This window comes from Phalangium opilio, unplaced genomic scaffold, assembly GCF_054372755.1.
Source record: "Phalangium opilio isolate 3A_F unplaced genomic scaffold, DU_Popi_V2 ptg000390l_1, whole genome shotgun sequence".
In the NCBI taxonomy this organism is placed as follows: domain Eukaryota; kingdom Metazoa; phylum Arthropoda; class Arachnida; order Opiliones; family Phalangiidae; genus Phalangium; species Phalangium opilio.
In genome coordinates, this window is record NW_028324234.1 from 8,014,796 (window position 1) to 8,039,523 (window position 24,728).

At 43.5% G+C, this 24,728-nt stretch overlaps 63 non-coding genes across 63 annotated transcripts; all 63 read left to right on the plus strand.

Moving 5' to 3' along the window:
- The first annotated feature begins 1,128 nt into the window (after nt 1–1,128).
- On the plus strand, nt 1,129–1,250 carry TRNAL-CAA (transfer RNA leucine (anticodon CAA)). The gene is made up of 2 exons: nt 1,129–1,166; nt 1,205–1,250. It is a non-coding gene; the product is annotated as a tRNA-Leu (tRNA).
- Nucleotides 1,251–1,317: 67 nt separating this feature from the next.
- Nucleotides 1,318–1,439, plus strand: TRNAL-CAA (transfer RNA leucine (anticodon CAA)). Its single transcript has 2 exons — nt 1,318–1,355; nt 1,394–1,439. It is a non-coding gene; the product is annotated as a tRNA-Leu (tRNA).
- A 67-nt stretch (nt 1,440–1,506) lies between these two features.
- Nucleotides 1,507–1,628, plus strand: TRNAS-CGA (transfer RNA serine (anticodon CGA)). The gene is made up of 2 exons: nt 1,507–1,544; nt 1,583–1,628. It is a non-coding gene; the product is annotated as a tRNA-Ser (tRNA).
- Nucleotides 1,629–1,884: 256 nt separating this feature from the next.
- On the plus strand, nt 1,885–2,004 carry TRNAL-CAA (transfer RNA leucine (anticodon CAA)). Its single transcript has 2 exons — nt 1,885–1,922; nt 1,959–2,004. It is a non-coding gene; the product is annotated as a tRNA-Leu (tRNA).
- Nucleotides 2,005–2,071: 67 nt separating this feature from the next.
- On the plus strand, nt 2,072–2,193 carry TRNAF-AAA (transfer RNA phenylalanine (anticodon AAA)). Its single transcript has 2 exons — nt 2,072–2,109; nt 2,148–2,193. It is a non-coding gene; the product is annotated as a tRNA-Phe (tRNA).
- Nucleotides 2,194–2,260: 67 nt separating this feature from the next.
- Nucleotides 2,261–2,382, plus strand: TRNAL-CAA (transfer RNA leucine (anticodon CAA)). The gene is made up of 2 exons: nt 2,261–2,298; nt 2,337–2,382. It is a non-coding gene; the product is annotated as a tRNA-Leu (tRNA).
- A 631-nt stretch (nt 2,383–3,013) lies between these two features.
- Nucleotides 3,014–3,135, plus strand: TRNAL-CAA (transfer RNA leucine (anticodon CAA)). The gene is made up of 2 exons: nt 3,014–3,051; nt 3,090–3,135. It is a non-coding gene; the product is annotated as a tRNA-Leu (tRNA).
- A 67-nt stretch (nt 3,136–3,202) lies between these two features.
- Nucleotides 3,203–3,324, plus strand: TRNAL-CAA (transfer RNA leucine (anticodon CAA)). Its single transcript has 2 exons — nt 3,203–3,240; nt 3,279–3,324. It is a non-coding gene; the product is annotated as a tRNA-Leu (tRNA).
- A 67-nt stretch (nt 3,325–3,391) lies between these two features.
- TRNAL-CAA (transfer RNA leucine (anticodon CAA)) lies at nt 3,392–3,513 on the plus strand. The gene is made up of 2 exons: nt 3,392–3,429; nt 3,468–3,513. It is a non-coding gene; the product is annotated as a tRNA-Leu (tRNA).
- Nucleotides 3,514–3,580: 67 nt separating this feature from the next.
- TRNAL-CAA (transfer RNA leucine (anticodon CAA)) lies at nt 3,581–3,702 on the plus strand. Its single transcript has 2 exons — nt 3,581–3,618; nt 3,657–3,702. It is a non-coding gene; the product is annotated as a tRNA-Leu (tRNA).
- A 67-nt stretch (nt 3,703–3,769) lies between these two features.
- TRNAL-CAA (transfer RNA leucine (anticodon CAA)) lies at nt 3,770–3,890 on the plus strand. The gene is made up of 2 exons: nt 3,770–3,807; nt 3,845–3,890. It is a non-coding gene; the product is annotated as a tRNA-Leu (tRNA).
- Nucleotides 3,891–3,957: 67 nt separating this feature from the next.
- On the plus strand, nt 3,958–4,079 carry TRNAS-CGA (transfer RNA serine (anticodon CGA)). Its single transcript has 2 exons — nt 3,958–3,995; nt 4,034–4,079. It is a non-coding gene; the product is annotated as a tRNA-Ser (tRNA).
- Nucleotides 4,080–4,335: 256 nt separating this feature from the next.
- Nucleotides 4,336–4,455, plus strand: TRNAL-CAA (transfer RNA leucine (anticodon CAA)). Its single transcript has 2 exons — nt 4,336–4,373; nt 4,410–4,455. It is a non-coding gene; the product is annotated as a tRNA-Leu (tRNA).
- Nucleotides 4,456–4,522: 67 nt separating this feature from the next.
- On the plus strand, nt 4,523–4,644 carry TRNAF-AAA (transfer RNA phenylalanine (anticodon AAA)). The gene is made up of 2 exons: nt 4,523–4,560; nt 4,599–4,644. It is a non-coding gene; the product is annotated as a tRNA-Phe (tRNA).
- A 67-nt stretch (nt 4,645–4,711) lies between these two features.
- TRNAL-CAA (transfer RNA leucine (anticodon CAA)) lies at nt 4,712–4,833 on the plus strand. Its single transcript has 2 exons — nt 4,712–4,749; nt 4,788–4,833. It is a non-coding gene; the product is annotated as a tRNA-Leu (tRNA).
- Nucleotides 4,834–5,464: 631 nt separating this feature from the next.
- On the plus strand, nt 5,465–5,586 carry TRNAL-CAA (transfer RNA leucine (anticodon CAA)). Its single transcript has 2 exons — nt 5,465–5,502; nt 5,541–5,586. It is a non-coding gene; the product is annotated as a tRNA-Leu (tRNA).
- A 256-nt stretch (nt 5,587–5,842) lies between these two features.
- TRNAL-CAA (transfer RNA leucine (anticodon CAA)) lies at nt 5,843–5,964 on the plus strand. The gene is made up of 2 exons: nt 5,843–5,880; nt 5,919–5,964. It is a non-coding gene; the product is annotated as a tRNA-Leu (tRNA).
- Nucleotides 5,965–6,031: 67 nt separating this feature from the next.
- Nucleotides 6,032–6,153, plus strand: TRNAL-CAA (transfer RNA leucine (anticodon CAA)). Its single transcript has 2 exons — nt 6,032–6,069; nt 6,108–6,153. It is a non-coding gene; the product is annotated as a tRNA-Leu (tRNA).
- A 67-nt stretch (nt 6,154–6,220) lies between these two features.
- On the plus strand, nt 6,221–6,342 carry TRNAL-CAA (transfer RNA leucine (anticodon CAA)). The gene is made up of 2 exons: nt 6,221–6,258; nt 6,297–6,342. It is a non-coding gene; the product is annotated as a tRNA-Leu (tRNA).
- Nucleotides 6,343–6,409: 67 nt separating this feature from the next.
- TRNAL-CAA (transfer RNA leucine (anticodon CAA)) lies at nt 6,410–6,531 on the plus strand. The gene is made up of 2 exons: nt 6,410–6,447; nt 6,486–6,531. It is a non-coding gene; the product is annotated as a tRNA-Leu (tRNA).
- A 67-nt stretch (nt 6,532–6,598) lies between these two features.
- On the plus strand, nt 6,599–6,720 carry TRNAS-CGA (transfer RNA serine (anticodon CGA)). Its single transcript has 2 exons — nt 6,599–6,636; nt 6,675–6,720. It is a non-coding gene; the product is annotated as a tRNA-Ser (tRNA).
- An 819-nt stretch (nt 6,721–7,539) lies between these two features.
- Nucleotides 7,540–7,661, plus strand: TRNAL-CAA (transfer RNA leucine (anticodon CAA)). Its single transcript has 2 exons — nt 7,540–7,577; nt 7,616–7,661. It is a non-coding gene; the product is annotated as a tRNA-Leu (tRNA).
- Nucleotides 7,662–7,917: 256 nt separating this feature from the next.
- Nucleotides 7,918–8,039, plus strand: TRNAL-CAA (transfer RNA leucine (anticodon CAA)). The gene is made up of 2 exons: nt 7,918–7,955; nt 7,994–8,039. It is a non-coding gene; the product is annotated as a tRNA-Leu (tRNA).
- A 67-nt stretch (nt 8,040–8,106) lies between these two features.
- TRNAL-CAA (transfer RNA leucine (anticodon CAA)) lies at nt 8,107–8,228 on the plus strand. Its single transcript has 2 exons — nt 8,107–8,144; nt 8,183–8,228. It is a non-coding gene; the product is annotated as a tRNA-Leu (tRNA).
- A 67-nt stretch (nt 8,229–8,295) lies between these two features.
- Nucleotides 8,296–8,417, plus strand: TRNAS-CGA (transfer RNA serine (anticodon CGA)). Its single transcript has 2 exons — nt 8,296–8,333; nt 8,372–8,417. It is a non-coding gene; the product is annotated as a tRNA-Ser (tRNA).
- An 817-nt stretch (nt 8,418–9,234) lies between these two features.
- TRNAL-CAA (transfer RNA leucine (anticodon CAA)) lies at nt 9,235–9,356 on the plus strand. Its single transcript has 2 exons — nt 9,235–9,272; nt 9,311–9,356. It is a non-coding gene; the product is annotated as a tRNA-Leu (tRNA).
- Nucleotides 9,357–9,423: 67 nt separating this feature from the next.
- On the plus strand, nt 9,424–9,545 carry TRNAS-CGA (transfer RNA serine (anticodon CGA)). Its single transcript has 2 exons — nt 9,424–9,461; nt 9,500–9,545. It is a non-coding gene; the product is annotated as a tRNA-Ser (tRNA).
- An 819-nt stretch (nt 9,546–10,364) lies between these two features.
- TRNAL-CAA (transfer RNA leucine (anticodon CAA)) lies at nt 10,365–10,486 on the plus strand. The gene is made up of 2 exons: nt 10,365–10,402; nt 10,441–10,486. It is a non-coding gene; the product is annotated as a tRNA-Leu (tRNA).
- Nucleotides 10,487–10,742: 256 nt separating this feature from the next.
- On the plus strand, nt 10,743–10,864 carry TRNAL-CAA (transfer RNA leucine (anticodon CAA)). The gene is made up of 2 exons: nt 10,743–10,780; nt 10,819–10,864. It is a non-coding gene; the product is annotated as a tRNA-Leu (tRNA).
- A 67-nt stretch (nt 10,865–10,931) lies between these two features.
- TRNAL-CAA (transfer RNA leucine (anticodon CAA)) lies at nt 10,932–11,053 on the plus strand. Its single transcript has 2 exons — nt 10,932–10,969; nt 11,008–11,053. It is a non-coding gene; the product is annotated as a tRNA-Leu (tRNA).
- Nucleotides 11,054–11,308: 255 nt separating this feature from the next.
- TRNAL-CAA (transfer RNA leucine (anticodon CAA)) lies at nt 11,309–11,430 on the plus strand. Its single transcript has 2 exons — nt 11,309–11,346; nt 11,385–11,430. It is a non-coding gene; the product is annotated as a tRNA-Leu (tRNA).
- A 67-nt stretch (nt 11,431–11,497) lies between these two features.
- Nucleotides 11,498–11,619, plus strand: TRNAL-CAA (transfer RNA leucine (anticodon CAA)). The gene is made up of 2 exons: nt 11,498–11,535; nt 11,574–11,619. It is a non-coding gene; the product is annotated as a tRNA-Leu (tRNA).
- A 67-nt stretch (nt 11,620–11,686) lies between these two features.
- Nucleotides 11,687–11,808, plus strand: TRNAL-CAA (transfer RNA leucine (anticodon CAA)). Its single transcript has 2 exons — nt 11,687–11,724; nt 11,763–11,808. It is a non-coding gene; the product is annotated as a tRNA-Leu (tRNA).
- A 67-nt stretch (nt 11,809–11,875) lies between these two features.
- On the plus strand, nt 11,876–11,997 carry TRNAS-CGA (transfer RNA serine (anticodon CGA)). Its single transcript has 2 exons — nt 11,876–11,913; nt 11,952–11,997. It is a non-coding gene; the product is annotated as a tRNA-Ser (tRNA).
- Nucleotides 11,998–12,816: 819 nt separating this feature from the next.
- TRNAL-CAA (transfer RNA leucine (anticodon CAA)) lies at nt 12,817–12,938 on the plus strand. Its single transcript has 2 exons — nt 12,817–12,854; nt 12,893–12,938. It is a non-coding gene; the product is annotated as a tRNA-Leu (tRNA).
- A 445-nt stretch (nt 12,939–13,383) lies between these two features.
- On the plus strand, nt 13,384–13,505 carry TRNAL-CAA (transfer RNA leucine (anticodon CAA)). Its single transcript has 2 exons — nt 13,384–13,421; nt 13,460–13,505. It is a non-coding gene; the product is annotated as a tRNA-Leu (tRNA).
- A 443-nt stretch (nt 13,506–13,948) lies between these two features.
- On the plus strand, nt 13,949–14,070 carry TRNAL-CAA (transfer RNA leucine (anticodon CAA)). Its single transcript has 2 exons — nt 13,949–13,986; nt 14,025–14,070. It is a non-coding gene; the product is annotated as a tRNA-Leu (tRNA).
- A 67-nt stretch (nt 14,071–14,137) lies between these two features.
- On the plus strand, nt 14,138–14,259 carry TRNAL-CAA (transfer RNA leucine (anticodon CAA)). The gene is made up of 2 exons: nt 14,138–14,175; nt 14,214–14,259. It is a non-coding gene; the product is annotated as a tRNA-Leu (tRNA).
- A 634-nt stretch (nt 14,260–14,893) lies between these two features.
- TRNAL-CAA (transfer RNA leucine (anticodon CAA)) lies at nt 14,894–15,015 on the plus strand. Its single transcript has 2 exons — nt 14,894–14,931; nt 14,970–15,015. It is a non-coding gene; the product is annotated as a tRNA-Leu (tRNA).
- A 67-nt stretch (nt 15,016–15,082) lies between these two features.
- Nucleotides 15,083–15,204, plus strand: TRNAL-CAA (transfer RNA leucine (anticodon CAA)). Its single transcript has 2 exons — nt 15,083–15,120; nt 15,159–15,204. It is a non-coding gene; the product is annotated as a tRNA-Leu (tRNA).
- Nucleotides 15,205–15,271: 67 nt separating this feature from the next.
- TRNAL-CAA (transfer RNA leucine (anticodon CAA)) lies at nt 15,272–15,393 on the plus strand. Its single transcript has 2 exons — nt 15,272–15,309; nt 15,348–15,393. It is a non-coding gene; the product is annotated as a tRNA-Leu (tRNA).
- A 255-nt stretch (nt 15,394–15,648) lies between these two features.
- TRNAL-CAA (transfer RNA leucine (anticodon CAA)) lies at nt 15,649–15,770 on the plus strand. Its single transcript has 2 exons — nt 15,649–15,686; nt 15,725–15,770. It is a non-coding gene; the product is annotated as a tRNA-Leu (tRNA).
- Nucleotides 15,771–15,837: 67 nt separating this feature from the next.
- Nucleotides 15,838–15,959, plus strand: TRNAL-CAA (transfer RNA leucine (anticodon CAA)). The gene is made up of 2 exons: nt 15,838–15,875; nt 15,914–15,959. It is a non-coding gene; the product is annotated as a tRNA-Leu (tRNA).
- A 67-nt stretch (nt 15,960–16,026) lies between these two features.
- TRNAL-CAA (transfer RNA leucine (anticodon CAA)) lies at nt 16,027–16,148 on the plus strand. Its single transcript has 2 exons — nt 16,027–16,064; nt 16,103–16,148. It is a non-coding gene; the product is annotated as a tRNA-Leu (tRNA).
- A 67-nt stretch (nt 16,149–16,215) lies between these two features.
- TRNAS-CGA (transfer RNA serine (anticodon CGA)) lies at nt 16,216–16,337 on the plus strand. The gene is made up of 2 exons: nt 16,216–16,253; nt 16,292–16,337. It is a non-coding gene; the product is annotated as a tRNA-Ser (tRNA).
- Nucleotides 16,338–17,156: 819 nt separating this feature from the next.
- Nucleotides 17,157–17,278, plus strand: TRNAL-CAA (transfer RNA leucine (anticodon CAA)). Its single transcript has 2 exons — nt 17,157–17,194; nt 17,233–17,278. It is a non-coding gene; the product is annotated as a tRNA-Leu (tRNA).
- A 256-nt stretch (nt 17,279–17,534) lies between these two features.
- On the plus strand, nt 17,535–17,656 carry TRNAL-CAA (transfer RNA leucine (anticodon CAA)). Its single transcript has 2 exons — nt 17,535–17,572; nt 17,611–17,656. It is a non-coding gene; the product is annotated as a tRNA-Leu (tRNA).
- Nucleotides 17,657–17,723: 67 nt separating this feature from the next.
- Nucleotides 17,724–17,845, plus strand: TRNAL-CAA (transfer RNA leucine (anticodon CAA)). The gene is made up of 2 exons: nt 17,724–17,761; nt 17,800–17,845. It is a non-coding gene; the product is annotated as a tRNA-Leu (tRNA).
- A 443-nt stretch (nt 17,846–18,288) lies between these two features.
- On the plus strand, nt 18,289–18,410 carry TRNAL-CAA (transfer RNA leucine (anticodon CAA)). The gene is made up of 2 exons: nt 18,289–18,326; nt 18,365–18,410. It is a non-coding gene; the product is annotated as a tRNA-Leu (tRNA).
- A 67-nt stretch (nt 18,411–18,477) lies between these two features.
- Nucleotides 18,478–18,599, plus strand: TRNAL-CAA (transfer RNA leucine (anticodon CAA)). The gene is made up of 2 exons: nt 18,478–18,515; nt 18,554–18,599. It is a non-coding gene; the product is annotated as a tRNA-Leu (tRNA).
- A 634-nt stretch (nt 18,600–19,233) lies between these two features.
- On the plus strand, nt 19,234–19,355 carry TRNAL-CAA (transfer RNA leucine (anticodon CAA)). Its single transcript has 2 exons — nt 19,234–19,271; nt 19,310–19,355. It is a non-coding gene; the product is annotated as a tRNA-Leu (tRNA).
- A 67-nt stretch (nt 19,356–19,422) lies between these two features.
- TRNAL-CAA (transfer RNA leucine (anticodon CAA)) lies at nt 19,423–19,544 on the plus strand. Its single transcript has 2 exons — nt 19,423–19,460; nt 19,499–19,544. It is a non-coding gene; the product is annotated as a tRNA-Leu (tRNA).
- A 67-nt stretch (nt 19,545–19,611) lies between these two features.
- TRNAL-CAA (transfer RNA leucine (anticodon CAA)) lies at nt 19,612–19,733 on the plus strand. Its single transcript has 2 exons — nt 19,612–19,649; nt 19,688–19,733. It is a non-coding gene; the product is annotated as a tRNA-Leu (tRNA).
- A 445-nt stretch (nt 19,734–20,178) lies between these two features.
- On the plus strand, nt 20,179–20,300 carry TRNAL-CAA (transfer RNA leucine (anticodon CAA)). Its single transcript has 2 exons — nt 20,179–20,216; nt 20,255–20,300. It is a non-coding gene; the product is annotated as a tRNA-Leu (tRNA).
- Nucleotides 20,301–20,367: 67 nt separating this feature from the next.
- Nucleotides 20,368–20,489, plus strand: TRNAL-CAA (transfer RNA leucine (anticodon CAA)). Its single transcript has 2 exons — nt 20,368–20,405; nt 20,444–20,489. It is a non-coding gene; the product is annotated as a tRNA-Leu (tRNA).
- Nucleotides 20,490–20,554: 65 nt separating this feature from the next.
- Nucleotides 20,555–20,676, plus strand: TRNAL-CAA (transfer RNA leucine (anticodon CAA)). Its single transcript has 2 exons — nt 20,555–20,592; nt 20,631–20,676. It is a non-coding gene; the product is annotated as a tRNA-Leu (tRNA).
- Nucleotides 20,677–22,063: 1,387 nt separating this feature from the next.
- TRNAL-CAA (transfer RNA leucine (anticodon CAA)) lies at nt 22,064–22,185 on the plus strand. Its single transcript has 2 exons — nt 22,064–22,101; nt 22,140–22,185. It is a non-coding gene; the product is annotated as a tRNA-Leu (tRNA).
- Nucleotides 22,186–22,252: 67 nt separating this feature from the next.
- TRNAL-CAA (transfer RNA leucine (anticodon CAA)) lies at nt 22,253–22,374 on the plus strand. The gene is made up of 2 exons: nt 22,253–22,290; nt 22,329–22,374. It is a non-coding gene; the product is annotated as a tRNA-Leu (tRNA).
- A 65-nt stretch (nt 22,375–22,439) lies between these two features.
- TRNAL-CAA (transfer RNA leucine (anticodon CAA)) lies at nt 22,440–22,561 on the plus strand. The gene is made up of 2 exons: nt 22,440–22,477; nt 22,516–22,561. It is a non-coding gene; the product is annotated as a tRNA-Leu (tRNA).
- A 443-nt stretch (nt 22,562–23,004) lies between these two features.
- Nucleotides 23,005–23,126, plus strand: TRNAL-CAA (transfer RNA leucine (anticodon CAA)). Its single transcript has 2 exons — nt 23,005–23,042; nt 23,081–23,126. It is a non-coding gene; the product is annotated as a tRNA-Leu (tRNA).
- A 67-nt stretch (nt 23,127–23,193) lies between these two features.
- On the plus strand, nt 23,194–23,315 carry TRNAL-CAA (transfer RNA leucine (anticodon CAA)). The gene is made up of 2 exons: nt 23,194–23,231; nt 23,270–23,315. It is a non-coding gene; the product is annotated as a tRNA-Leu (tRNA).
- Nucleotides 23,316–24,137: 822 nt separating this feature from the next.
- TRNAL-CAA (transfer RNA leucine (anticodon CAA)) lies at nt 24,138–24,259 on the plus strand. The gene is made up of 2 exons: nt 24,138–24,175; nt 24,214–24,259. It is a non-coding gene; the product is annotated as a tRNA-Leu (tRNA).
- Nucleotides 24,260–24,326: 67 nt separating this feature from the next.
- Nucleotides 24,327–24,448, plus strand: TRNAL-CAA (transfer RNA leucine (anticodon CAA)). Its single transcript has 2 exons — nt 24,327–24,364; nt 24,403–24,448. It is a non-coding gene; the product is annotated as a tRNA-Leu (tRNA).
- Nucleotides 24,449–24,728: the final 280 nt, after the last annotated feature.

Genomic DNA, 24,728 nt, shown 5'->3' on the forward strand with positions numbered 1-24,728 from the left:
TAATTACTTAAAATCGTATTTGGGAGGACTGGCAGCAACGGCGGTGGGAGGCTTATCGTTAACAGAGACAAATTATGACAAGGCAATCGTCACATTAGAAGAAAGATTTGGTGGCGTAGAAGGAATCACCGACGCTCACATGAACAACATTATGGACTTGACACCTGTTCGTCGTAAGGGAGACACGGTGGCGTTGCGAACATTGTACGATAGTTGCATAGTCGAAGTTAGAAGCTTAGAGTCCTTAGGAAAATCATTAGATGACGGTTTCTTGCACAAAATCATCACGAAATTATTACCGTATGAGTTAGCCCTAGATTATAGCAGACAAATTCACGGAACTAATCAAAGAAAGGTTCAAGATTTGCTAGAATTTATTCGTAAAGAGCTCGAAAGTAGAGAAAGAGCGTTAGCCTTTACAAGGTTAAATGAGAGGACCGAACAGAGTAGCGACAAAGAGTATAGAACATTCCAGAGAAACAGAGAGTCGCAACTTCCAAGAAAGAAACCATTTTCATCCGCTATGTTAAGTAACGGTGTGGAGTTAACTTGTCCTTTCTGCGAAGCGTCGCACAGCGCTGAAGAATGCAAAGCCAAGAGTTTAGAGGAAAGGTTAGAAGTTCTTAAGAAAGATAGAAAATGCTTTCGATGCATGAAAAGTGACCACATGTCAAGGAGGTGTAAGGCGAAAATTCAGTGCAAACATTGCCAAAGGCGCCATCATACGGCCATGTGCGAAACGAGAGAAAAAGAAGAAAAAGAAAAAACTTTGGCGAAAACCGAAGAGTCGGCGAACAATACCATTGTTCAAAACGAACCACTAAGCCCATCGAGTCAAGTTTTACTTCAAACTGCAACGGTCATATTGAAAGGCGAAAAGAACCAAGCCCCCACTAGATGCCTGATTGACGGGGGGAGTCAAAGGACATTCATAAGGAAGGACCTTTCGGAGAGACTCGCCTTGCCCGAGGTGGGAGCGGTACAGTTAAATTACTTCCCTTTCGGGGCGAAAAAACCAACAACCATCCTTACTAGAAGAGTAAAGCTGACAGTATCTGACACGATATATTTTAATAAATTAACTGGAAGAGATGTAATTAATAAAACGTCCAAGTTACAAGAGACCACGTCAGGATGGCCGAGCGGTCTAAGGCGCCAGACTCAAGGGGGTTAGTTTCCTTCGTTCACAACGTGAATCTGTGTTTTCTGGTCCTCGTATGAGGGCGTGGGTTCGAAACCCACTTCTGACACGATATATTTTAATAAATTAACTGCAAGAGATGTAATTTATAAAACGTCCAAATTACAATAGACCACGTCAGGATGGCCGAGCGGTCTAAGGCGCCAGACTCAAGGGGCTTACTTTCCTTCGTTCACAACGTGAATCTGTGCTTTCTGGTCCTCGTATGAGGGCGTGGGTTTGAATCCCACTTCTGACACGATATATTTTAATAAATTAACTGCAAGAGATGTAATTTATAAAACCTCCAAATTACAAGTGACCACGTCAGGATGGCCGAGCGGTATAAGGCGCCAGACTCGAGCGGCTTACTTTCCTTCGTTCACAACGGGAATGTGTGTTTTCTGGTCCTCGTATGAGGGCGTGGGTTCGAATCCCACTTCTGACACGATATATTTTAATAAATTAACTGCAAGAGATGTAATTTATAAAACGTCCAAATTACAAGATACCACGTCAGGATGGCCGAGCGGTCCAAGGCGCCAGACTCAAGGGGCTTAGTTTCCTTCGTTCACAACGTGAATCTGTGTTTTCTGGTCCTCGTATAAGGGCGTGGGTTGGAATCCCACTTCTGACACGATATGTTTTATGAAATTAACTGGAAGAGATGTAATTTATTAAACGTCCAAAATACAAGAGACCACGTCAGGATGGCCGAGCGGTCTAAGGCGCCAGACTCAAGGGGCTTACTTTCGTTCGTTCACAACGTGAGTTTGTGTTTTGGTCCTCGTATGAGGGCGTGGGTTCGAATCCCACTTCTGACACGATATATTTTAATAAATTAACTGCAAGAGATGTAATTTATAAAACGTCCAAAATACAAGAGACCACGTCAGGATAGCCGAGCGGTCTAAGGCGCCAGACTAAAGGGGGTTAGTTTCCTTCGTTCACGAAGTGAATGTGTGTTTTCTGGTCCTCGCATGAGGGTGTGGGTTCGAATCCCACTTCTGACACGATATATTTTAATAAATTAACTGCAAGAGATGTAATTTATAAAACCTCCAAATTACAACAGACCACGTCAGGATGGCCGAGCGGTCTAAGGCGCCAGACTCAAGGGGTTTTGTTGCCTTCGTTCACATAGTGAATCTGTGTTTTCTGGTCCTCGTATGAGGGCGTGGGTTCGAATCCCACTTCTGACACGATATATTTTAATAAATTAACTGCAAGAGATGTAATTTATAAAACGTCCAAAATACAAGAGACCACGTCAGGATGGCCGAGCGGTCTAAGGCGCCAGACTCAAGGGGCTTAGTTCTTTCGTTCACAACGTGAATCTGTGTTTTCTGGTCCTCGTATAAGGGCGTGGGTTCGAATCCCACTTCTGACACGATATATTTTAATAAATTAACTGCAAGAGATGTAATTTATAAAACGTCCAAAATACAAGAGACCACGTCAGGATGGCCGAGCGGTCTAAGGCGCCAGACTCAAGGGGCTTACTTTCCTTCGTTCACAACGTGAGTCTTTGTTTTGGTCCTCGTATGAGGGCGTGGGTTCGAAGCCCACTTCTGACACGATATAATTTAATAAATTAACTGCAAGAGATGTAATTTATAAAACGTCCAATTTACAAAAGACGACGTCAGGATGGCCGAGCGGTCTAAGGCGCCAGACTCAAGGGGCTTACTTTCCTTCGTTCAAAACGGGAAAGTGTGTTTTCTGGTCCTCGTATGAGGGCTTGGGTTCGAATCCCACTTCTGACACGATATATTTTAATAAATTAACTGCAAGAGATGTAATTTATAAAACGTCCAATTTACAAAAGACGACGTCAGGATGGCCGAGCGGTCTAAGGTGCCAGACTCAAGGGGCTTACTTTCCTTCGTTCAAAACGGGAATGTGTGTTTTCTGGTCCTCGTATGAGGGCGTGGGTTCGAATCCCACTTCTGACACGATATATTTTAATAAATTAACTGCAAGAGATGTAATTTATAAAACGTCCAAATTACAATAGACCACGTCAGGATGGCCGAGCGGTCTAAGGCGCCAGACTCAAGGGGCTTAGTTTCCTTCGTTGACAACGTGAATCTGTGTTTTCTGGTCCTCATATAAGGGCGTGGGTTCGAATCCCACTTCTGACACGATATGTTTTATGAAATTAACTAGAAGAGATGTAATTTATAAATCGTCCAAATTACAAGAGACCACGTCAGGATGGCCAAGCGGTCTAAGGCGCCAGACTCAAGGGGCTTACTTTCCTTCTTTCACAACGTGAATCTGTGTTTTCTGGTCCTCGTATGAGGGCGTGGGTTCGAATCCCACTTCTGACACGATATATTTTAATAAATTAACTGGAAGAGATGTAATTAATAAAACGTCCAAGTTACAAGAGACCACGTCAGGATGGCCGAGCGGTCTAAGGCGCCAGACTCAAGGGGGTTAGTTTCCTTCGTTCACAACGTGAATCTGTGTTTTCTGGTCCTCGTATGAGGGCGTGGGTTCGAAACCCACTTCTGACACGATATATTTTAATAAATTAACTGCAAGAGATGTAATTTATAAAACGTCCAAATTACAATAGACCACGTCAGGATGGCCGAGCGGTCTAAGGCGCCAGACTCAAGAGCTTACTTTCCTTCGTTCACAACGTGAATCTGTGCTTTCTGGTCCTCGTATGAGGGCGTGGGTTTGAATCCCACTTCTGACACGATATATTTTAATAAATTAACTGCAAGAGATGTAATTTATAAAACCTCCAAATTACAAGTGACCACGTCAGGATGGCCGAGCGGTATAAGGCGCCAGACTCGAGCGGCTTACTTTCCTTCGTTCACAACGGGAATGTGTGTTTTCTGGTCCTCGTATGAGGGCGTGGGTTCGAATCCCACTTCTGACACGATATATTTTAATAAATTAACTGCAAGAGATGTAATTTATAAAACGTCCAAATTACAAGATACCACGTCAGGATGGCCGAGCGGTCCAAGGCGCCAGACTCAAGGGGCTTAGTTTCCTTCGTTCACAACGTGAATCTGTGTTTTCTGGTCCTCGTATAAGGGCGTGGGTTGGAATCCCACTTCTGACACGATATGTTTTATGAAATTAACTGGAAGAGATGTAATTTATTAAACGTCCAAAATACAAGAGACCACGTCAGGATGGCCGAGCGGTCTAAGGCGCCAGACTCAAGGGGCTTACTTTCGTTCGTTCACAACGTGAGTTTGTGTTTTGGTCCTCGTATGAGGGCGTGGGTTCGAATCCCACTTCTGACACGATATATTTTAATAAATTAACTGCAAGAGATGTAATTTATAAAACGTCCAAAATACAAGAGACCACGTCAGGATAGCCGAGCGGTCTAAGGCGCCAGACTAAAGGGGGTTAGTTTCCTTCGTTCACGAAGTGAATGTGTGTTTTCTGGTCCTCGCATGAGGGTGTGGGTTCGAATCCCACTTCTGACACGATATATTTTAATAAATTAACTGCAAGAGATGTAATTTATAAAACCTCCAAATTACAACAGACCACGTCAGGATGGCCGAGCGGTCTAAGGCGCCAGACTCAAGGGGTTTTGTTGCCTTCGTTCACATAGTGAATCTGTGTTTTCTGGTCCTCGTATGAGGGCGTGGGTTCGAATCCCACTTCTGACACGATATATTTTAATAAATTAACTGCAAGAGATGTAATTTATAAAACGTCCAAAATACAAGAGACCACGTCAGGATGGCCGAGCGGTCTAAGGCGCCAGACTCAAGGGGCTTAGTTCTTTCGTTCACAACGTGAATCTGTGTTTTCTGGTCCTCGTATAAGGGCGTGGGTTCGAATCCCACTTCTGACACGATATATTTTAATAAATTAACTGCAAGAGATGTAATTTATAAAACTTCCAAAATACAAGAGACCACGTCAGGATGGCCGAGCGGTCTAAGGCGCCAGACTCAAGGGGCTTACTTTCCTTCGTTCACAACGTGAGTCTTTGTTTTGGTCCTCGTATGAGGGCGTGGGTTCGAAGCCCACTTCTGACACGATATAATTTAATAAATTAACTGCAAGAGATGTAATTTATAAAACGTCCAATTTACAAAAGACGACGTCAGGATGGCCGAGCGGTCTAAGGCGCCAGACTCAAGGGGCTTACTTTCCTTCGTTCAAAACGGGAATGTGTGTTATCTGGTCCTCGTATGAGGGCTTGGGTTCGAATCCCACTTCTGACACGATATATTTTAATAAATTAACTGCAAGAGATGTAATTTATAAAACGTCCAATTTACAAAAGACGACGTCAGGATGGCCGAGCGGTCTAAGGTGCCAGACTCAAGGGGCTTACTTTCCTTCGTTCAAAACGGGAATGTGTGTTTTCTGGTCCTCGTATGAGGGCGTGGGTTCGAATCCCACTTCTGACACGATATATTTTAATAAATTAACTGCAAGCGATGTAATTTATAAAACGTCCAAATTACAATAGACCACGTCAGGATGGCCGAGCGGTCTAAGGCGCCAAACTCAAGGGGCTTACTTTCCTTCGTTCACAACGTGAATCTGTGTTTTCTGGTCCTCGTATAAGGGCGTGGGTTCGAATCCCACTTCTGACACGATATATTTTAATAAATTAACTGCAAGAGATGTAATTTATAAAACGTCCAAATTACAATAGACCACGTCAGGATGGCCGAGCGGTCTAAGGCGCCAGACTCAAGGGGCTTAGTTTCCTTCGTTGACAACGTGAATCTGTGTTTTCTGGTCCTCATATAAGGGCGTGGGTTCGAATCCCACTTCTGACACGATATGTTTTATGAAATTAACTAGAAGAGATGTAATTTATAAATCGTCCAAATTACAAGAGACCACGTCAGGATGGCCAAGCGGTCTAAGGCGCCAGACTCAAGGGGCTTACTTTCCTTCTTTCACAACGTGAATCTGTGTTTTCTGGTCCTCGTATGAGGGCGTGGGTTCGAATCCCACTTCTGACACGATATATTTTAATAAATTAACTGGAAGAGATGTAATTAATAAAACGTCCAAGTTACAAGAGACCACGTCAGGATGGCCGAGCGGTCTAAGGCGCCAGACTCAAGGGGGTTAGTTTCCTTCGTTCACAACGTGAATCTGTGTTTTCTGGTCCTCGTATGAGGGCGTGGGTTCGAAACCCACTTCTGACACGATATATTTTAATAAATTAACTGCAAGAGATGTAATTTATAAAACGTCCAAATTACAATAGACCACGTCAGGATGGCCGAGCGGTCTAAGGCGCCAGACTCAAGGGGCTTACTTTCCTTCGTTCACAACGTGAATCTGTGCTTTCTGGTCCTCGTATGAGGGCGTGGGTTTGAATCCCACTTCTGACACGATATATTTTAATAAATTAACTGCAAGAGATGTAATTTATAAAACCTCCAAATTACAGGTGACCACGTCAGGATGGCCGAGCGGTATAAGGCGCCAGACTCGAGCGGCTTACTTTCCTTCGTTCACAACGGGAATGTGTGTTTTCTGGTCCTCGTATGAGGGCGTGGGTTCGAATCCCACTTCTGACACGATATATTTTAATAAATTAACTGCAAGAGATGTAATTTATAAAACGTCCAAATTACAAGATACCACGTCAGGATGGCCGAGCGGTCCAAGGCGCCAGACTCAAGGGGCTTAGTTTCCTTCGTTCACAACGTGAATCTGTGTTTTCTGGTCCTCGTATAAGGGCGTGGGTTGGAATCCCACTTCTGACACGATATGTTTTATGAAATTAACTGGAAGAGATGTAATTTATTAAACGTCCAAAATACAAGAGACCACGTCAGGATGGCCGAGCGGTCTAAGGCGCCAGACTCAAGGGGCTTACTTTCGTTCGTTCACAACGTGAGTTTGTGTTTTGGTCCTCGTATGAGGGCGTGGGTTCGAAGCCCACTTCTGACACGATATAATTTAATAAATTAACTGCAAGAGATGTAATTTATAAAACGTCCAAATTACAATAGACCACGTCAGGATTGCCGAGCGGTCTAAGGCGCCAGACTTAAGGGGCTTAGTTCTTTCGTTCACAACGTGAATCCGTGTATTCTGGTCCTCATTTGAGGGCAAGGGTTCAAATCTCACTTCTTACACGATATGTTTTATGAAATTAACTAGAAGAGATGTAATTTATAAATCGTCAAAATTACAATAGACCACGTCAGGATTGCCGAGCGGTCTAAGGCGCCAGACTTAAGGGGCTTAGTTCTTTCGTTCACAACGTGAATCCGTGTATTCTGGTCCTCGTTTGAGGGCAAGGGTTCAAATCCCACTTCTGACACGATATGTTTTATGAAATTAACTAAAAGAGATGTAATTTATAAATCGTCCAAATTACAAGAGACCACGTCAGGATGGCCGAGCGGTCTAAGGCGCCAGACTCAAGGGGGTTAGTTTCCTTCGTTCACGAAGTGAATGTGTGTTTTCTGGTCCTCGCATGAGGGCGTGGGTTCGAATCCCACTTCTGACACGATATATTTTAATAAATTAACTGGAAGAGATGTAATTTATAAAACGTCCAAATTACAATACACCACGTCAGGTTGGCCGAGCGGTCTAAGGTGCCAGACTCAAGGGGGTTAGTTTCCTTCGTTCACAACGTGAATCTGTGTTTTCTGGTCCTCGTATGAGGGCGTGGGTTCGAATCCCACTTCTGACACGATATATTTTAATAAATTAACTGCAAGAGATGTAATTTATAAAACGTCCAAAATACAACAGACCACGTCAGGATAGCCGAGCGGTCTAAGGCGCCAGACTCAAGGGGCTTAGTTTCTTTCGTTCACAACGTGAATCTGTGTTTTCTGGTCCTCGTATGAGGGCGTGGGTTCGAAACCCACTTCTGACACGATATATTTTAATAAATTAACTGCAAGAGATGTAATTTATAAAACGTCCAAATTACAATAGACCACGTCAGGATGGCCGAGCGGTCTAAGGCGCCAGACTCAAGGGGCTTACTTTCCTTCGTTCACAACGTGAATCTGTGCTTTCTGGTCCTCGTATGAGGGCGTGGGTTTGAATCCCACTTCTGACACGATATATTTTAATAAATTAACTGCAAGAGATGTAATTTATAAAACCTCCAAATTACAAGTGACCACGTCAGGATGGCCGAGCGGTATAAGGCGCCAGACTCGAGCGGCTTACTTTCCTTCGTTCACAACGGGAATGTGTGTTTTCTGGTCCTCGTATGAGGGCGTGGGTTCGAATCCCACTTCTGACACGATATATTTTAATAAATTAACTGCAAGAGATGTAATTTATAAAACGTCCAAATTACAAGATACCACGTCAGGATGGCCGAGCGGTCCAAGGCGCCAGACTCAAGGGGCTTAGTTTCCTTCGTTCACAACGTGAATCTGTGTTTTCTGGTCCTCGTATAAGGGCGTGGGTTGGAATCCCACTTCTGACACGATATGTTTTATGAAATTAACAGGAAGAGATGTAATTTATTAAACGTCCAAAATACAAGAGACCACGTCAGGATGGCCGAGCGGTCTAAGGCGCCGGACTCAAGGGGCTTACTTTCGTTCGTTCACAACGTGAGTCTGTGTTTTGGTCCTCGTATGAGGGCGTGGGTTCGAAGCCCACTTCTGACACGATATAATTTAATAAATTAACTGCAAGAGATGTAATTTATAAAACGTCCAAATTACAATAGACCACGTCAGGATTGCCGAGCGGTCTAAGGCGCCAGACTTAAGGGGCTTAGTTCTTTCGTTCACAACGTGAATCCGTGTATTCTGGTCCTCGTTTGAGGGCAAGGGTTCAAATCTCACTTCTTACACGATGTTTTATGAAATTAACTAGAAGAGATGTAATTTATAAAACGTCCAAATTACAATAGACCACGTCAGGATTGCCGAGCGGTCTAAGGCGCCAGACTTAAGGGGCTTAGTTCTTTCGTTCACAACGTGAATCCGTGTATTCTGGTCCTCGTTTGAGGGCAAGGGTTCAAATCTCACTTCTTACACGATATGTTTTATGAAATTAACTAGAAGAGATGTAATTTATAAAACGTCCAAATTACAATAGACCACGTCAGGATGGCCGAGCGGTCTAAGGCGCCAGACTCAAGGGGCTTACTTTCCTTCGTTCACAACGTGAATCTGTGCTTTCTGGTCCTCGTATGAGGGCGTGGGTTTGAATCCCACTTCTGACACGATATATTTTAATAAATTAACTGCAAGAGATGTAATTTATAAAACCTCCAAATTACAAGTGACCACGTCAGGATGGCCGAGCGGTATAAGGCGCCAGACTCGAGCGGCTTACTTTCCTTCGTTCACAACGGGAATGTGTGTTTTCTGGTCCTCGTATGAGGGCGTGGGTTCGAATCCCACTTCTGACACGATATATTTTAATAAATTAACTGCAAGAGATGTAATTTATAAAACGTCCAAATTAAAAGATACCACGTCAGGATGTCCGAGCGGTCCAAGGCGCCAGACTCAAGGGGCTTAGTTTCCTTCGTTCACAACGTGAATCTGTGTTTTCTGGTCCTCGTATAAGGGCGTGGGTTGGAATCCCACTTCTGACACGATATGTTTTATGAAATTAACTGGAAGAGATGTAATTTATTAAACGTCCAAAATACAAGAGACCACGTCAGGATGGCCGAGCGGTCTAAGGCGCCAGACTCAAGGGGCTTACTTTCGTTCGTTCACAACGTGAGTTTGTGTTTTGGTCCTCGTATGAGGGCGTGGGTTCGAAGCCCACTTCTGACACGATATAATTTAATAAATTAACTGCAAGAGATGTAATTTATAAAACGTCCAAATTACAATAGACCACGTCAGGATTGCCGAGCGGTCTAAGGCGCCAGACTTAAGGGGCTTAGTTCTTTCGTTCACAACGTGAATCCGTGTATTCTGGTCCTCATTTGAGGGCAAGGGTTCAAATCTCACTTCTTACACGATATGTTTTATGAAATTAACTAGAAGAGATGTAATTTATAAATCGTCAAAATTACAATAGACCACGTCAGGATTGCCGAGCGGTCTAAGGCGCCAGACTTAAGGGGCTTAGTTCTTTCGTTCACAACGTGAATCCGTGTATTCTGGTCCTCGTTTGAGGGCAAGGGTTCAAATCCCACTTCTGACACGATATGTTTTATGAAATTAACTAAAAGAGATGTAATTTATAAATCGTCCAAATTACAAGAGACCACGTCAGGATGGCCGAGCGGTCTAAGGCGCCAGACTCAAGGGGGTTAGTTTCCTTCGTTCACGAAGTGAATGTGTGTTTTCTGGTCCTCGCATGAGGGCGTGGGTTCGAATCCCACTTCTGACACGATATATTTTAATAAATTAACTGGAAGAGATGTAATTTATAAAACGTCCAAATTACAATACACCACGTCAGGTTGGCCGAGCGGTCTAAGGTGCCAGACTCAAGGGGGTTAGTTTCCTTCGTTCACAACGTGAATCTGTGTTTTCTGGTCCTCGTATGAGGGCGTGGGTTCGAATCCCACTTCTGACACGATATATTTTAATAAATTAACTGCAAGAGATGTAATTTATAAAACGTCCAAAATACAAGAGACCACGTCAGGATAGCCGAGCGGTCTAAGGCGCCAGACTCAAGGGGCTTAGTTTCTTATGTTCACAACGTGAATCTGTGTTTTCTGGTCCTCGTATGAGGGCGTGGGTTCGAATCCCACTTCTGACACGATATACTTTAATAAATTAACTGCAAGAGATGTAATTTATAAAACCTCCAAATTACAACAGACCACGTCAGGATGGCCGAGCGGTCAAAGGCGCCAGACTCAAGGGGTTTTGTTGCCTTCGTTCACAAAATGAATCTGTGTTTTCTGGTCCTCGTATGAGGGCGTGGGTTCGAATCCCACTTCTGACACGATATATTTTAATAAATTAACTGCAAGAGATGTAATTTATAAAACGTCCAAAATACAAGAGACCACGTCAGGATGGCCGAGCGGTCTAAGGTGCCAGACTCAAGGGGCTTAGTTCTTTCGTTCACAACGTGAATCCGTGTATTCTGGTCCTCGTTTGAGGGCAAGGGTTCAAATCCCACTTCTGACACGATATGTTTTATGAAATTAACTAAAAGAGATGTAATTTATAAATCGTCCAAATTACAAGAGACCACGTCAGGATGGCCGAGCGGTCTAAGGCGCCAGACTCAAGGGGGTTAGTTTCCTTCGTTCACAACGTGAATCTGTGTTTTCTGGTCCTCGTATGAGGGCGTGGGTTCGAATCCCACTTCTGACACGATATATTTTAATAAATTAACTGCAAGAGATGTAATTTATAAAACGTCCAAAATACAAGAGACCACGTCAGGATAGCCGAGCGGTCTAAGGCGCCAGACTCAAGGGGCTTAGTTTCTTTCGTTCACAACGTGAATCTGTGTTTTCTGGTCCTCGTATGAGGGCGTGGGTTCGAAACCCACTTCTGACACGATATATTTTAATAAATTAACTGCAAGAGATGTAATTTATAAAACGTCCAAATTACAATAGACCACGTCAGGATGGCCGAGCGGTCTAAGGCGCCAGACTCAAGGGGCTTACTTTCCTTCGTTCACAACGTGAATCTGTGCTTTCTGGTCCTCGTATGAGGGCGTGGGTTTGAATCCCACTTCTGACACGATATATTTTAATAAATTAACTGCAAGAGATGTAATTTATAAAACCTCCAAATTACAAGTGACCACGTCAGGATGGCCGAGCGGTATAAGGCGCCAGACTCGAGCGGCTTACTTTCCTTCGTTCACAACGGGAATGTGTGTTTTCTGGTCCTCGTATGAGGGCGTGGGTTCGAATCCCACTTCTGACACGATATATTTTAATAAATTAACTGCAAGAGATGTAATTTATAAAACGTCCAAATTACAAGATACCACGTCAGGATGGCCGAGCGGTCCAAGGCGCCAGACTCAAGGGGCTTAGTTTCCTTCGTTCACAACGTGAATCTGTGTTTTCTGGTCCTCGTATAAGGGCGTGGGTTGGAATCCCACTTCTGACACGATATGTTTTATGAAATTAACTGGAAGAGATGTAATTTATTAAACGTCCAAAATACAAGAGACCACGTCAGGATGGCCGAGCGGTCTAAGGCGCCGGACTCAAGGGGCTTACTTTCGTTCGTTCACAACGTGAGTCTGTGTTTTGGTCCTCGTATGAGGGCGTGGGTTCGAAGCCCACTTCTGACACGATATAATTTAATAAATTAACTGCAAGAGATGTAATTTATAAAACGTCCAAATTACAATAGACCACGTCAGGATTGCCGAGCGGTCTAAGGCGCCAGACTTAAGGGGCTTAGTTCTTTCGTTCACAACGTGAATCCGTGTATTCTGGTCCTCGTTTGAGGGCAAGGGTTCAAATCTCACTTCTTACACGATATGTTTTATGAAATTAACTAGAAGAGATGTAATTTATAAATCGTCAAAATTACAATAGACCACGTCAGGATTGCCGAGCGGTCTAAGGCGCCAGACTTAAGGGGCTTAGTTCTTTCGTTCACAACGTGAATCCGTGTATTCTGGTCCTCGTTTGAGGGCAAGGGTTCAAATCCCACTTCTGACACGATATGTTTTATGAAATTAACTAAAAGAGATGTAATTTATAAATCGTCCAAATTACAAGAGACCACGTCAGGATGGCCGAGCGGTCTAAGGCGCCAGACTCAAGGGGGTTAGTTTCCTTCGTTCACGAAGTGAATGTGTGTTTTCTGGTCCTCGCATGAGGGCGTGGGTTCGAATCCCACTTCTGACACGATATATTTTAATAAATTAACTGGAAGAGATGTAATTTATAAAACGTCCAAATTACAATACACCATGTCAGGATGGCCGAGCGGTCTAAGGCGCCAGACTCAAGGGGGTTAGTTTCCTTCGTTCACAACGTGAATCTGTGTTTTCTAGTCCTCGTATGAGGGCGTGGGTTCGAATCCCACTTCTGACACGATATATTTTAATAAATTAACTGCAAGAGATGTAATTTATAAAACGTCCAAAATACAAGAGACCACGTCAGGATAGCCGAGCGATCTAAGGCGCCAGACTCCAGGGGCTTAGTTTCTTTCGTTCACAACGTGAATCTGTGTTTTCTGGTCCTCGTATGAGGGCGTGGGTTCGAATCCCACTTCTGACACGATATATTTTAATAAATTAACTGCAAGAGATGTAATTTATAAAACCTCCAAATTACAACAGACCACGTCAGGATGGCCGAGCGGTCAAAGGCGCCAGACTCAAGGGGTTTTGTTGCCTTCGTTCACAAAATGAATCTGTGTTTTCTGGTCCTCGTATGAGGGCGTGGGTTCGAATCCCACTTCTGACACGATATATTTTAATAAATTAACTGCAAGAGATGTAATTTATAAAACGTCCAAAATACAAGAGACCACGTCAGGATGGCCGAGCGGTCTAAGGCGCCAGACTCAAGGGGCTTAGTTCTTTCGTTCACAACGTGAATCCGTGTATTCTGGTCCTCGTTTGAGGGCAAGGGTTCAAATCTCACTTCTTACACGATATGTTTTATGAAATTAACTAGAAGAGATGTAATTTATAAATCGTCAAAATTACAATAGACCACGTCAGGATTGCCGAGCGGTCTAAGGCGCCAGACTTAAGGGGCTTAGTTCTTTCGTTCACAAAATGAATCTGTGTTTTCTGGTCCTCGTATGAGGGCGTGGGTTCGAATCCCACTTCTGACACGATATATTTTAATAAATTAACTGGAAGAGATGTAATTTATAAAACGTCCAAATTACAATACACCACGTCAGGATGGCCGAGCGGTCTAAGGCGCCAGACTCAAGGGGGTTAGTTTCCTTCGTTCACAACGTGAATCTGTGTTTTCTGGTCCTCGTATGAGGGCGTGGGTTCGAATCCCACTTCTGACACGATATATTTTAATATATTAACTGCAAGAGATGTAATTTATAAAACGTACAAAATACAAGAGACCACGTCAGGATAGCCGAGCGGTCTAAGGCGCCAGACTCAAGGGGCTTAGTTTCTTTCGTTCACAACGTGAATCTGTGTTTTCTGGTCCTCGTATGAGGGCGTGGGTTCGAATCCCACTTCTGACACGATATGTTTTATGAAATTAACTAGAAGAGATGTAATTTATAAATCGTCCAAATTACAACAGACCACGTTGGGATGGCCGAGCGGTCTAAGGCGCCAGAATCAAGGGGCTTAGTTTCCTTCGGACACAACGTGAATCTGTGTTTTCTGGTCCTCGTATAAGGGCGTGGGTTCGAATCCCCCTTCTGACACGATATGTTTTAATTAATTAACTAGAAGAGATGTAATTTATCAAACGTCAAAATTAAAAGAGAATACGTTAGGAGGGCCCAGGGGTCTAAGGCGCCAGACTTAAGGGGGTTAGTTTCCTTCGTTCACAACGTGAATATTTGTTTTCTGGTCCTCGTATGAGGGCGTGGGTTCGAATCCCACTTCTGACACGATATATTTTAATAAATTAACTGCAAGAGATGTAATTTATAAAACGTCCAAATTACAATAGACCTCGTCAGGATAGCCGAGCTTTCTAAGGCGCCAGACTTAAGGGGCTTAGTTTCCTTCGTTCACAACGTGAATCTGTGTTTTCTGGTCCTCGTAAGAGGGCGTGGGTTCGAATCCCACTTCTGACACGATATATTTTAATAAATTAACTGCAAGAGATGTAATTTATAAAACCTCCAAATTACAACAGACCACGTCAGGATGGCCGAGCGGTCTAAGGCGCCAGACTCAAGGGGTTTTGTTGCCTTCGTTCACAAAGTGAATCTGTGTTTTCTGGTCCTCGTATGAGGGCGTGGGTTCGAATCCCACTTCTGACACGATATATTTTAATAAATTAACTGCAAGAGATGTAATTTATAAAACCTCCAAATTACAACAGACCACGTCAGGATGGCCGAGCGGTCTAAGGCGCCAGACTCAAGGGGTTTTGTTGCCTTCGTTCACAAAGTGAATCTGTGTTTTCTGGTCCTCGTATGAGGGCGTGGGTTCGAATCCCACTTCTGACACGATATATTTTAATAAATTAACTGCAAGAGATGTAATTTATAAAACCTCCAAATTACAACAGACCACGTCAGGATGGCCGAGCGGTCTAAGGCGCCAGACTCAAGGGGTTTTGTTGCCTTCGTTCACAAAGTGAATCTGTGTTTTCTGGTCCTCGTATGAGGGCGTGGGTTCGAATCCCACTTCTGACATGATATGTTTTAATAAATTAACTAGAAGGGATGTAATTTATAAAACGTCAAAATTAAAAGAGACCACGTTAGGAGGGCCCAGCGGTCTAAGGCGCCAGACTCAAGGGGCTTAGTTCTTTCGTTCACAACGTGAATCCGTGTATTCTGGTCCTCGTTTGAGGGCAAGGGTTCAAATCCCACTTCTGACACGATATGTTTTATGAAATTAACTAAAAGAGATGTAATTTATAAATCGTCCAAATTACAAGAGACCACGTCAGGATGGCCGAGCGGTCTAAGGCGCCAGACTCAAGGGGGTTAGTTTCCTTCGTTCACAACGTGAATCTGTGTTTTCTGGTCCTCGTATGAGGGCGTGGGTTCGAATCCCACTTCTGACACGATATATTTTAATAAATTAACTGCAAGAGATGTAATTTATAAAACGTCCAAAATACAAGAGACCACGTCAGGATAGCCGAGCGGTCTAAGGCGCCAGACTCAAGGGGCTTAGTTTCTTTCGTTCACAACGTGAATCTGTGTTTTCTGGTCCTCGTATGAGGGCGTGGGTTCGAAACCCACTTCTGACACGATATATTTTAATAAATTAACTGCAAGAGATGTAATTTATAAAACGTCCAAATTACAATAGACCACGTCAGGATGGCCGAGCGGTCTAAGGCGCCAGACTCAAGGGGCTTACTTTCCTTCGTTCACAACGTGAATCTGTGCTTTCTGGTCCTCGTATGAGGGCGTGGGTTTGAATCCCACTTCTGACACGATATATTTTAATAAATTAACTGCAAGAGATGTAATTTATAAAACCTCCAAATTACAAGTGACCACGTCAGGATGGCCGAGCGGTATAAGGCGCCAGACTCGAGCGGCTTACTTTCCTTCGTTCACAACGGGAATGTGTGTTTTCTGGTCCTCGTATGAGGGCGTGGGTTCGAATCCCACTTCTGACACGATATATTTTAATAAATTAACTGCAAGAGATGTAATTTATAAAACGTCCAAATTACAAGATACCACGTCAGGATGGCCGAGCGGTCCAAGGCGCCAGACTCAAGGGGCTTAGTTTCCTTCGTTCACAACGTGAATCTGTGTTTTCTGGTCCTCGTATAAGGGCGTGGGTTGGAATCCCACTTCTGACACGATATGTTTTATGAAATTAACTGGAAGAGATGTAATTTATTAAACGTCCAAAATACAAGAGACCACGTCAGGATGGCCGAGCGGTCTAAGGCGCCGGACTCAAGGGGCTTACTTTCGTTCGTTCACAACGTGAGTCTGTGTTTTGGTCCTCGTATGAGGGCGTGGGTTCGAAGCCCACTTCTGACACGATATAATTTAATAAATTAACTGCAAGAGATGTAATTTATAAAACGTCCAAATTACAATAGACCACGTCAGGATTGCCGAGCGGTCTAAGGCGCCAGACTTAAGGGGCTTAGTTCTTTCGTTCACAACGTGAATCCGTGTATTCTGGTCCTCGTTTGAGGGCAAGGGTTCAAATCTCACTTCTTACACGATATGTTTTATGAAATTAACTAGAAGAGATGTAATTTATAAATCGTCAAAATTACAATAGACCACGTCAGGATTGCCGAGCGGTCTAAGGCGCCAGACTTAAGGGGCTTAGTTCTTTCGTTCACAACGTGAATCCGTGTATTCTGGTCCTCGTTTGAGGGCAAGGGTTCAAATCCCACTTCTGACACGATATGTTTTATGAAATTAACTAAAAGAGATGTAATTTATAAATCGTCCAAATTACAAGAGACCACGTCAGGATGGCCGAGCGGTCTAAGGCGCCAGACTCAAGGGGGTTAGTTTCCTTCGTTCACGAAGTGAATGTGTGTTTTCTGGTCCTCGCATGAGGGCGTGGGTTCGAATCCCACTTCTGACACGATATATTTTAATAAATTAACTGGAAGAGATGTAATTTATAAAACGTCCAAATTACAATACACCATGTCAGGATGGCCGAGCGGTCTAAGGCGCCAGACTCAAGGGGGTTAGTTTCCTTCGTTCACAACGTGAATCTGTGTTTTCTAGTCCTCGTATGAGGGCGTGGGTTCGAATCCCACTTCTGACACGATATATTTTAATAAATTAACTGCAAGAGATGTAATTTATAAAACGTCCAAAATACAAGAGACCACGTCAGGATAGCCGAGCGGTCTAAGGCGCCAGACTCAAGGGGCTTAGTTTCTTTCGTTCACAACGTGAATCTGTGTTTTCTGGTCCTCGTATGAGGGCGTGGGTTCGAATCCCACTTCTGACACGATATATTTTAATAAATTAACTGCAAGAGATGTAATTTATAAAACCTCCAAATTACAACAGACCACGTCAGGATGGCCGAGCGGTCAAAGGCGCCAGACTCAAGGGGTTTTGTTGCCTTCGTTCACAAAATGAATCTGTGTTTTCTGGTCCTCGTATGAGGGCGTGGGTTCGAATCCCACTTCTGACACGATATATTTTAATAAATTAACTGCAAGAGATGTAATTTATAAAACGTCCAAAATACAAGAGACCACGTCAGGATGGCCGAGCGGTCTAAGGCGCCAGACTCAAGGGGCTTAGTTCTTTCGTTCACAACGTGAATCCGTGTATTCTGGTCCTCGTTTGAGGGCAAGGGTTCAAATCTCACTTCTTACACGATATGTTTTATGAAATTAACTAGAAGAGATGTAATTTATAAATCGTCAAAATTACAATAGACCACGTCAGGATTGCCGAGCGGTCTAAGGCGCCAGACTTAAGGGGCTTAGTTCTTTCGTTCACAAAATGAATCTGTGTTTTCTGGTCCTCGTATGAGGGCGTGGGTTCGAATCCCACTTCTGACACGATATATTTTAATAAATTAACTGGAAGAGATGTAATTTATAAAACGTCCAAATTACAATACACCACGTCAGGATGGCCGAGCGGTCTAAGGCGCCAGACTCAAGGGGGTTAGTTTCCTTCGTTCACAACGTGAATCTGTGTTTTCTGGTCCTCGTATGAGGGCGTGGGTTCGAATCCCACTTCTGACACGATATATTTTAATATATTAACTGCAAGAGATGTAATTTATAAAACGTACAAAATACAAGAGACCACGTCAGGATAGCCGAGCGGTCTAAGGCGCCAGACTCAAGGGGCTTAGTTTCTTTCGTTCACAACGTGAATCTGTGTTTTCTGGTCCTCGTATGAGGGCGTGGGTTCGAATCCCACTTCTGACACGATATGTTTTATGAAATTAACTAGAAGAGATGTAATTTATAAATCGTCCAAATTACAACAGACCACGTTGGGATGGCCGAGCGGTCTAAGGCGCCAGAATCAAGGGGCTTAGTTTCCTTCGGACACAACGTGAATCTGTGTTTTCTGGTCCTCGTATAAGGGCGTGGGTTCGAATCCCCCTTCTGACACGATATGTTTTAATTAATTAACTAGAAGAGATGTAATTTATCAAACGTCAAAATTAAAAGAGAATACGTTAGGAGGGCCCAGGGGTCTAAGGCGCCAGACTTAAGGGGGTTAGTTTCCTTCGTTCACAACGTGAATATTTGTTTTCTGGTCCTCGTATGAGGGCGTGGGTTCGAATCCCACTTCTGACACGATATATTTTAATAAATTAACTGCAAGAGATGTAATTTATAAAACGTCCAAATTACAATAGACCTCGTCAGGATAGCCGAGCTTTCTAAGGCGCCAGACTTAAGGGGCTTAGTTTCCTTCGTTCACAACGTGAATCTGTGTTTTCTGGTCCTCGTAAGAGGGCGTGGGTTCGAATCCCACTTCTGACACGATATATTTTAATAAATTAACTGCAAGAGATGTAATTTATAAAACCTCCAAATTACAACAGACCACGTCAGGATGGCCGAGCGGTCTAAGGCGCCAGACTCAAGGGGTTTTGTTGCCTTCGTTCACAAAGTGAATCTGTGTTTTCTGGTCCTCGTATGAGGGCGTGGGTTCGAATCCCACTTCTGACACGATATATTTTAATAAATTAACTGCAAGAGATGTAATTTATAAAACCTCCAAATTACAACAGACCACGTCAGGATGGCCGAGCGGTCTAAGGCGCCAGACTCAAGGGGTTTTGTTGCCTTCGTTCACAAAGTGAATCTGTGTTTTCTGGTCCTCGTATGAGGGCGTGGGTTCGAATCCCACTTCTGACACGATATATTTTAATAAATTAACTGCAAGAGATGTAATTTATAAAACCTCCAAATTACAACAGACCACGTCAGGATGGCCGAGCGGTCTAAGGCGCCAGACTCAAGGGGTTTTGTTGCCTTCGTTCACAAAGTGAATCTGTGTTTTCTGGTCCTCGTATGAGGGCGTGGGTTCGAATCCCACTTCTGACATGATATGTTTTAATAAATTAACTAGAAGGGATGTAATTTATAAAACGTCAAAATTAAAAGAGACCACGTTAGGAGGGCCCAGCGGTCTAAGGCGCCAGACTTAAGGGGGTTAGTTTCCTTCGTTCACAACGTGAATCTTTGTTTTCTGGTCCTCGTATGAGGGCGTGGGTTCGAATCCCACTTCTGACACGATATATTTTAATAAATTAACTGCAAGAGATGTAATTTATAATACGTCCAAATTACAGTATACCACGTCAGGATAGCCGAGCGGTCTAAGGCGCCAGACTCAAGGGGCTTAGTTTCCTTCGTTCACAACGTGAATCTGTGTTTTCTGGTCATCGTATGAGGGCGTGGGTTCGAATCCCACTTCTGACACGATATATTTTAATAAATTAACTGCAAGAGATGTAATTTATAAAACCTCCAAATTACAACAGACCACGTCAGGATGGCCGAGCGGTCTAAGGCGCCAGACTCAAGGGGTTTTGTTGCCTTCGTTCACAAAGTGAATCTGTGTTTTCTGGTCCTCGTATGAGGGCGTGGGTTCGAATCCCACTTCTGACACGATATATTTTAATAAATTAACTGCAAGAGATGTAATTTATAAAACGTCCAAAATACAAGAGACCACGTCAGGATGGCCGAGCGGTCTAAGGCGCCAGACTCAAGGGGCTTAGTTTACTTCGTTCACAACGTGAATGTGTGTTTTCTGGTCCTCGTATGAGGGCGTGGGTTCGAATCCCACTTCTGACACGATGTTTTAATAAATTAACGGGAAGAGATGTAATTTATAAAACCTCCAAATTACAACAGACCACGTCAGGATGGCCGAGCGGTCTAAGGCGCCAGACTCAAGGGGTATTGTTGCCTTCGTTCACAAAGTGAATCTGTGTTTTCTTGTCCTCGTATGAGGGCGTGGGTTCGAATCCCACTTCTGACACGATATGTTTTAATAAATTAACTAGAAGAGATGTAATTTATAAAACGTCCAAAATACAAGAGACCACGTCAGGATGGCCGAGCGGTCTAAGGCGCCAGACTCAAGGGGCTTAGTTCTTTCGTTCACAACGTGAATCCGTGTATTCTGGTCCTCGTTTGAGGGCAAGGGTTCAAATCTCACTTCTTACACGATATGTTTTATGAAATTAACTAGAAGAGATGTAATTTATAAATCGTCAAAATTACAATAGACCACGTCAGGATTGCCGAGCGGTCTAAGGCGCCAGACTTAAGGGGCTTAGTTCTTTCGTTCACAACGTGAATCTGTGTTTTCTGGTCCTCGTATGAGGGCGTGGGTTCGAATCCCACTTCTGACATGATATATTTTAATAAATTAACTGGAAGAAATGTAATTTATAAAACGTCCAAAATACAAGAGACCACGTCAGGATGGCCGAGCGGTCTAAGGCGCCAGACTCAAGGGGCTTACTTTCCTTCGTTCACAACGTGAATCTGTGTTTTCTGGTCCTCGTATGAGGGCGTGGGTTCGAAGCCCACTTCTGACACGATATAATTTAATAAATTAACTGCAAGAGATGTAATTTATAAAACGTCCAAATTACAATAGACCACGTCAGGATTGCCGAGCGGTCTAAGGCGCCAGACTTAAGGGGCTTAGTTCTTTCGTTCACAACGTGAATCCGTGTATTCTGGTCCTCGTTTGAGGGCAAGGGTTCAAATCCCACTTCTGACACGATATGTTTTATGAAATTAACTAGAAGAGATGTAATTTATAAATCGTCCAAATTACAACAGACCACGTCAGGATGGCCGAGCGGTCTAAGGCGCCAGAATCAAGGGGCTTAGTTTCCTTCGTTCACAACGTGAATCTGTGTTTTCTGGTCCTCGTATAAGGGCGTGGGTTCGAATCCCACTTCTGACACGATATGTTTTAGTTAATTAACTAGAAGAGATGTAATTTATCAAACGTCAAAATTAAAAGAGACTACGTTAGGAGGGCCCAGGGGTCTAAGGCGCCAGACTTAAGGGGGTTAGTTTCCTTCGTTCACAACGTGAATCTTTGTTTTCTGGTCCTCGTATGAGGGCGTGGGTTCGAATCCCACTTCTGACACGATATATTTTAATAAATTAACTGCAAGAGATGTAATTTATAATACGTCCAAATTACAGTATACCACGTCAGGATAGCCGAGCGGTCTAAGGCGCCAGACTCAAGGGGTTTAGTTTCCTTCGTTCACAACGTGAATCTGTGTTTTCTGGTCATCGTATGAGGGCGTGGGTTCGAATCCCACTTCTGACACGATATATTTTAATAAATTAACTGCAAGAGATGTAATTTATAAAACCTCCAAATTACAACAGACCACGTCAGGATGGCCGAGCGGTCTAAGGCGCCAGACTCAAGGGGTTTTGTTGCCTTCGTTCACAAAGTGAATCTGTGTTTTCTGGTCCTCGTATGAGGGCGTGGGTTCGAATCCCACTTCTGACACGATATATTTTAATAAATTAACTGCAAGAGATGTAATTTATAAAACGTCCAAAATACAAGAGACCACGTCAGGATGGCCGAGCGGTCTAAGGCGCCAGACTCAAGGGGCTTAGTTTACTTCGTTCACAACGTGAATGTGTGTTTTCTGGTCCTCGTATGAGGGCGTGGGTTCGAATCCCACTTCTGACACGATGTTTTAATAAATTAACGGGAAGAGATGTAATTTATAAAACCTCCAAATTACAACAGACCACGTCAGGATGGCCGAGCGGTCTAAGGCGCCAGACTCAAGGGGTTTTGTTGCCTTCGTTCACAAAGTGAATCTGTGTTTTCTTGTCCTCGTATGAGGGCGTGGGTTCGAATCCCACTTCTGACACGATATGTTTTAATAAATTAACTAGAAGAGATGTAATTTATAAAACGTCCAAAATACAAGAGACCACGTCAGGATGGCCGAGCGGTCTAAGGCGCCAGACTCAAGGGGCTTAGTTCTTTCGTTCACAACGTGAATCCGTGTATTCTGGTCATCGTTTGAGGGCAAGGGTTCAAATCTCACTTCTTACACGATATGTTTTATGAAATTAACTAGAAGAGATGTAATTTATAAATCGTCAAAATTACAATAGACCACGTCAGGATTGCCGAGCGGTCTAAGGCGCCAGACTTAAGGGGCTTAGTTCTTTCGTTCACAACGTGAATCCGTGTATTCTGGTCCTCGTTTGAGGGCAAGGGTTCAAATCCCACTTCTGACACGAAATGTTTTATGAAATTAACTAAAAGAGATGTAATTTATAAATCGTCCAAATTACAAGAGACGACGTCAGGATGGCCGAGCGGTCTAAGGCGCCAGACTCAAGGGGGTTAGTTTCCTTCGTTCACGAAGTGAATGTGTGTTTTCTGGTCCTCGCATGAGGGCGTGGGTTCGAATCCCACTTCTGACACGATATATTTTAATAAATTAACTGGAAGAGATGTAATTTATAAAACGTCCAAATTACAATACACCACGTCAGGATGGCCGAGCGGTCTAAGGCGCCAGACTCAAGGGGGTTAGTTTCCTTCGTTCACAACGTGAATCTGTGTTTTCTGGTCCTCGTATGAGGGCGTGGGTTCGAATCCCACTTCTGACATGATATATTTTAATAAATTAACTGGAAGAAATGTAATTTATAAAACGTCCAAAATACAAGAGACCACGTCAGGATGGCCGAGCGGTCTAAGGCGCCAGACTCAAGGGGCTTACTTTCCTTCGTTCACAACGTGAATCTGTGTTTTCTGGTCCTCGTATGAGGGCGTGGGTTCGAAGCCCACTTCTGACACGATATAATTTAATAAATTAACTGCAAGAGATGTAATTTATAAAACGTCCAAATTACAATAGACCACGTCAGGATTGCCGAGCGGTCTAAGGCGCCAGACTTAAGGGGCTTAGTTCTTTCGTTCACAACGTGAATCCGTGTATTCTGGTCCTCGTTTGAGGGCAAGGGTTCAAATCCCACTTCTGACACGATATGTTTTATGAAATTAACTAGAAGAGATGTAATTTATAAATCGTCCAAATTACAACAGACCACGTCAGGATGGCCGAGCGGTCTAAGGCGCCAGAATCAAGGGGCTTAGTTTCCTTCGTTCACAACGTGAATCTGTGTTTTCTGGTCCTCGTATAAGGGCGTGGGTTCGAATCCCACTTCTGACACGATATGTTTTAGTTAATTAACTAGAAGAGATGTAATTTATCAAACGTCAAACTTAAAAGAGACTACGTTAGGAGGGCCCAGGGGTCTAAGGCGCCAGACTTAAGGGGGTTAGTTTCCTTCGTTCACAACGTGAATCTTTGTTTTCTGGTCCTCGTATGAGGGCGTGGGTTCGAATCCCACTTCTGACACGATATATTTTAATAAATTAACTGCAAGAGATGTAATTTATAAAACGTCCAAATTACAATAGACCACGTCAGGATAGCCGAGCGGTCTAAGGCGCCAGACTCAAGGGGCTTAGTTTCCTTCGTTCACAACGTGAATCTGTGTTTTCTGGTCCTCGTAAGAGGGCGTGGGTTCGAATCCCACTTCTGACACGATATATTTTAATAAATTAACTGCAAGAGATGTAATTTATAAAACCTCCAAATTACAACAGACCACGTCAGGATGGCCGAGCGGTCTAAGGCGCCAGACTCAAGGGGTTTTGTTGCCTTCGTTCACAAAGTGAATCTGTGTTTTCTGGTCCTCGTATGAGGGCGTGGGTTCGAATCCCACTTCTGACACGATATGTTTTAATAAATTAACTAGAAGAGATGTAATTTATAAAACGTCAAAATAAAAACAGACCACGTTAGGAGGGCCCAGCGGTCTAAGGCGCCAGACTTAAGGGGGTTAGTTTCCTTCGTTCACAACGTGAATCTTTGTTTTCTGGTCCTCGTATGAGGGCGTGGGTTCGAATCCCTCTTCTGACACGATATATTTTAATAAATTAACTGCAAGAGATGTAATTTATAATACGTCCAAATTACAGTAGACCACGTGAGGATAGTCGAGCGGTCTAAG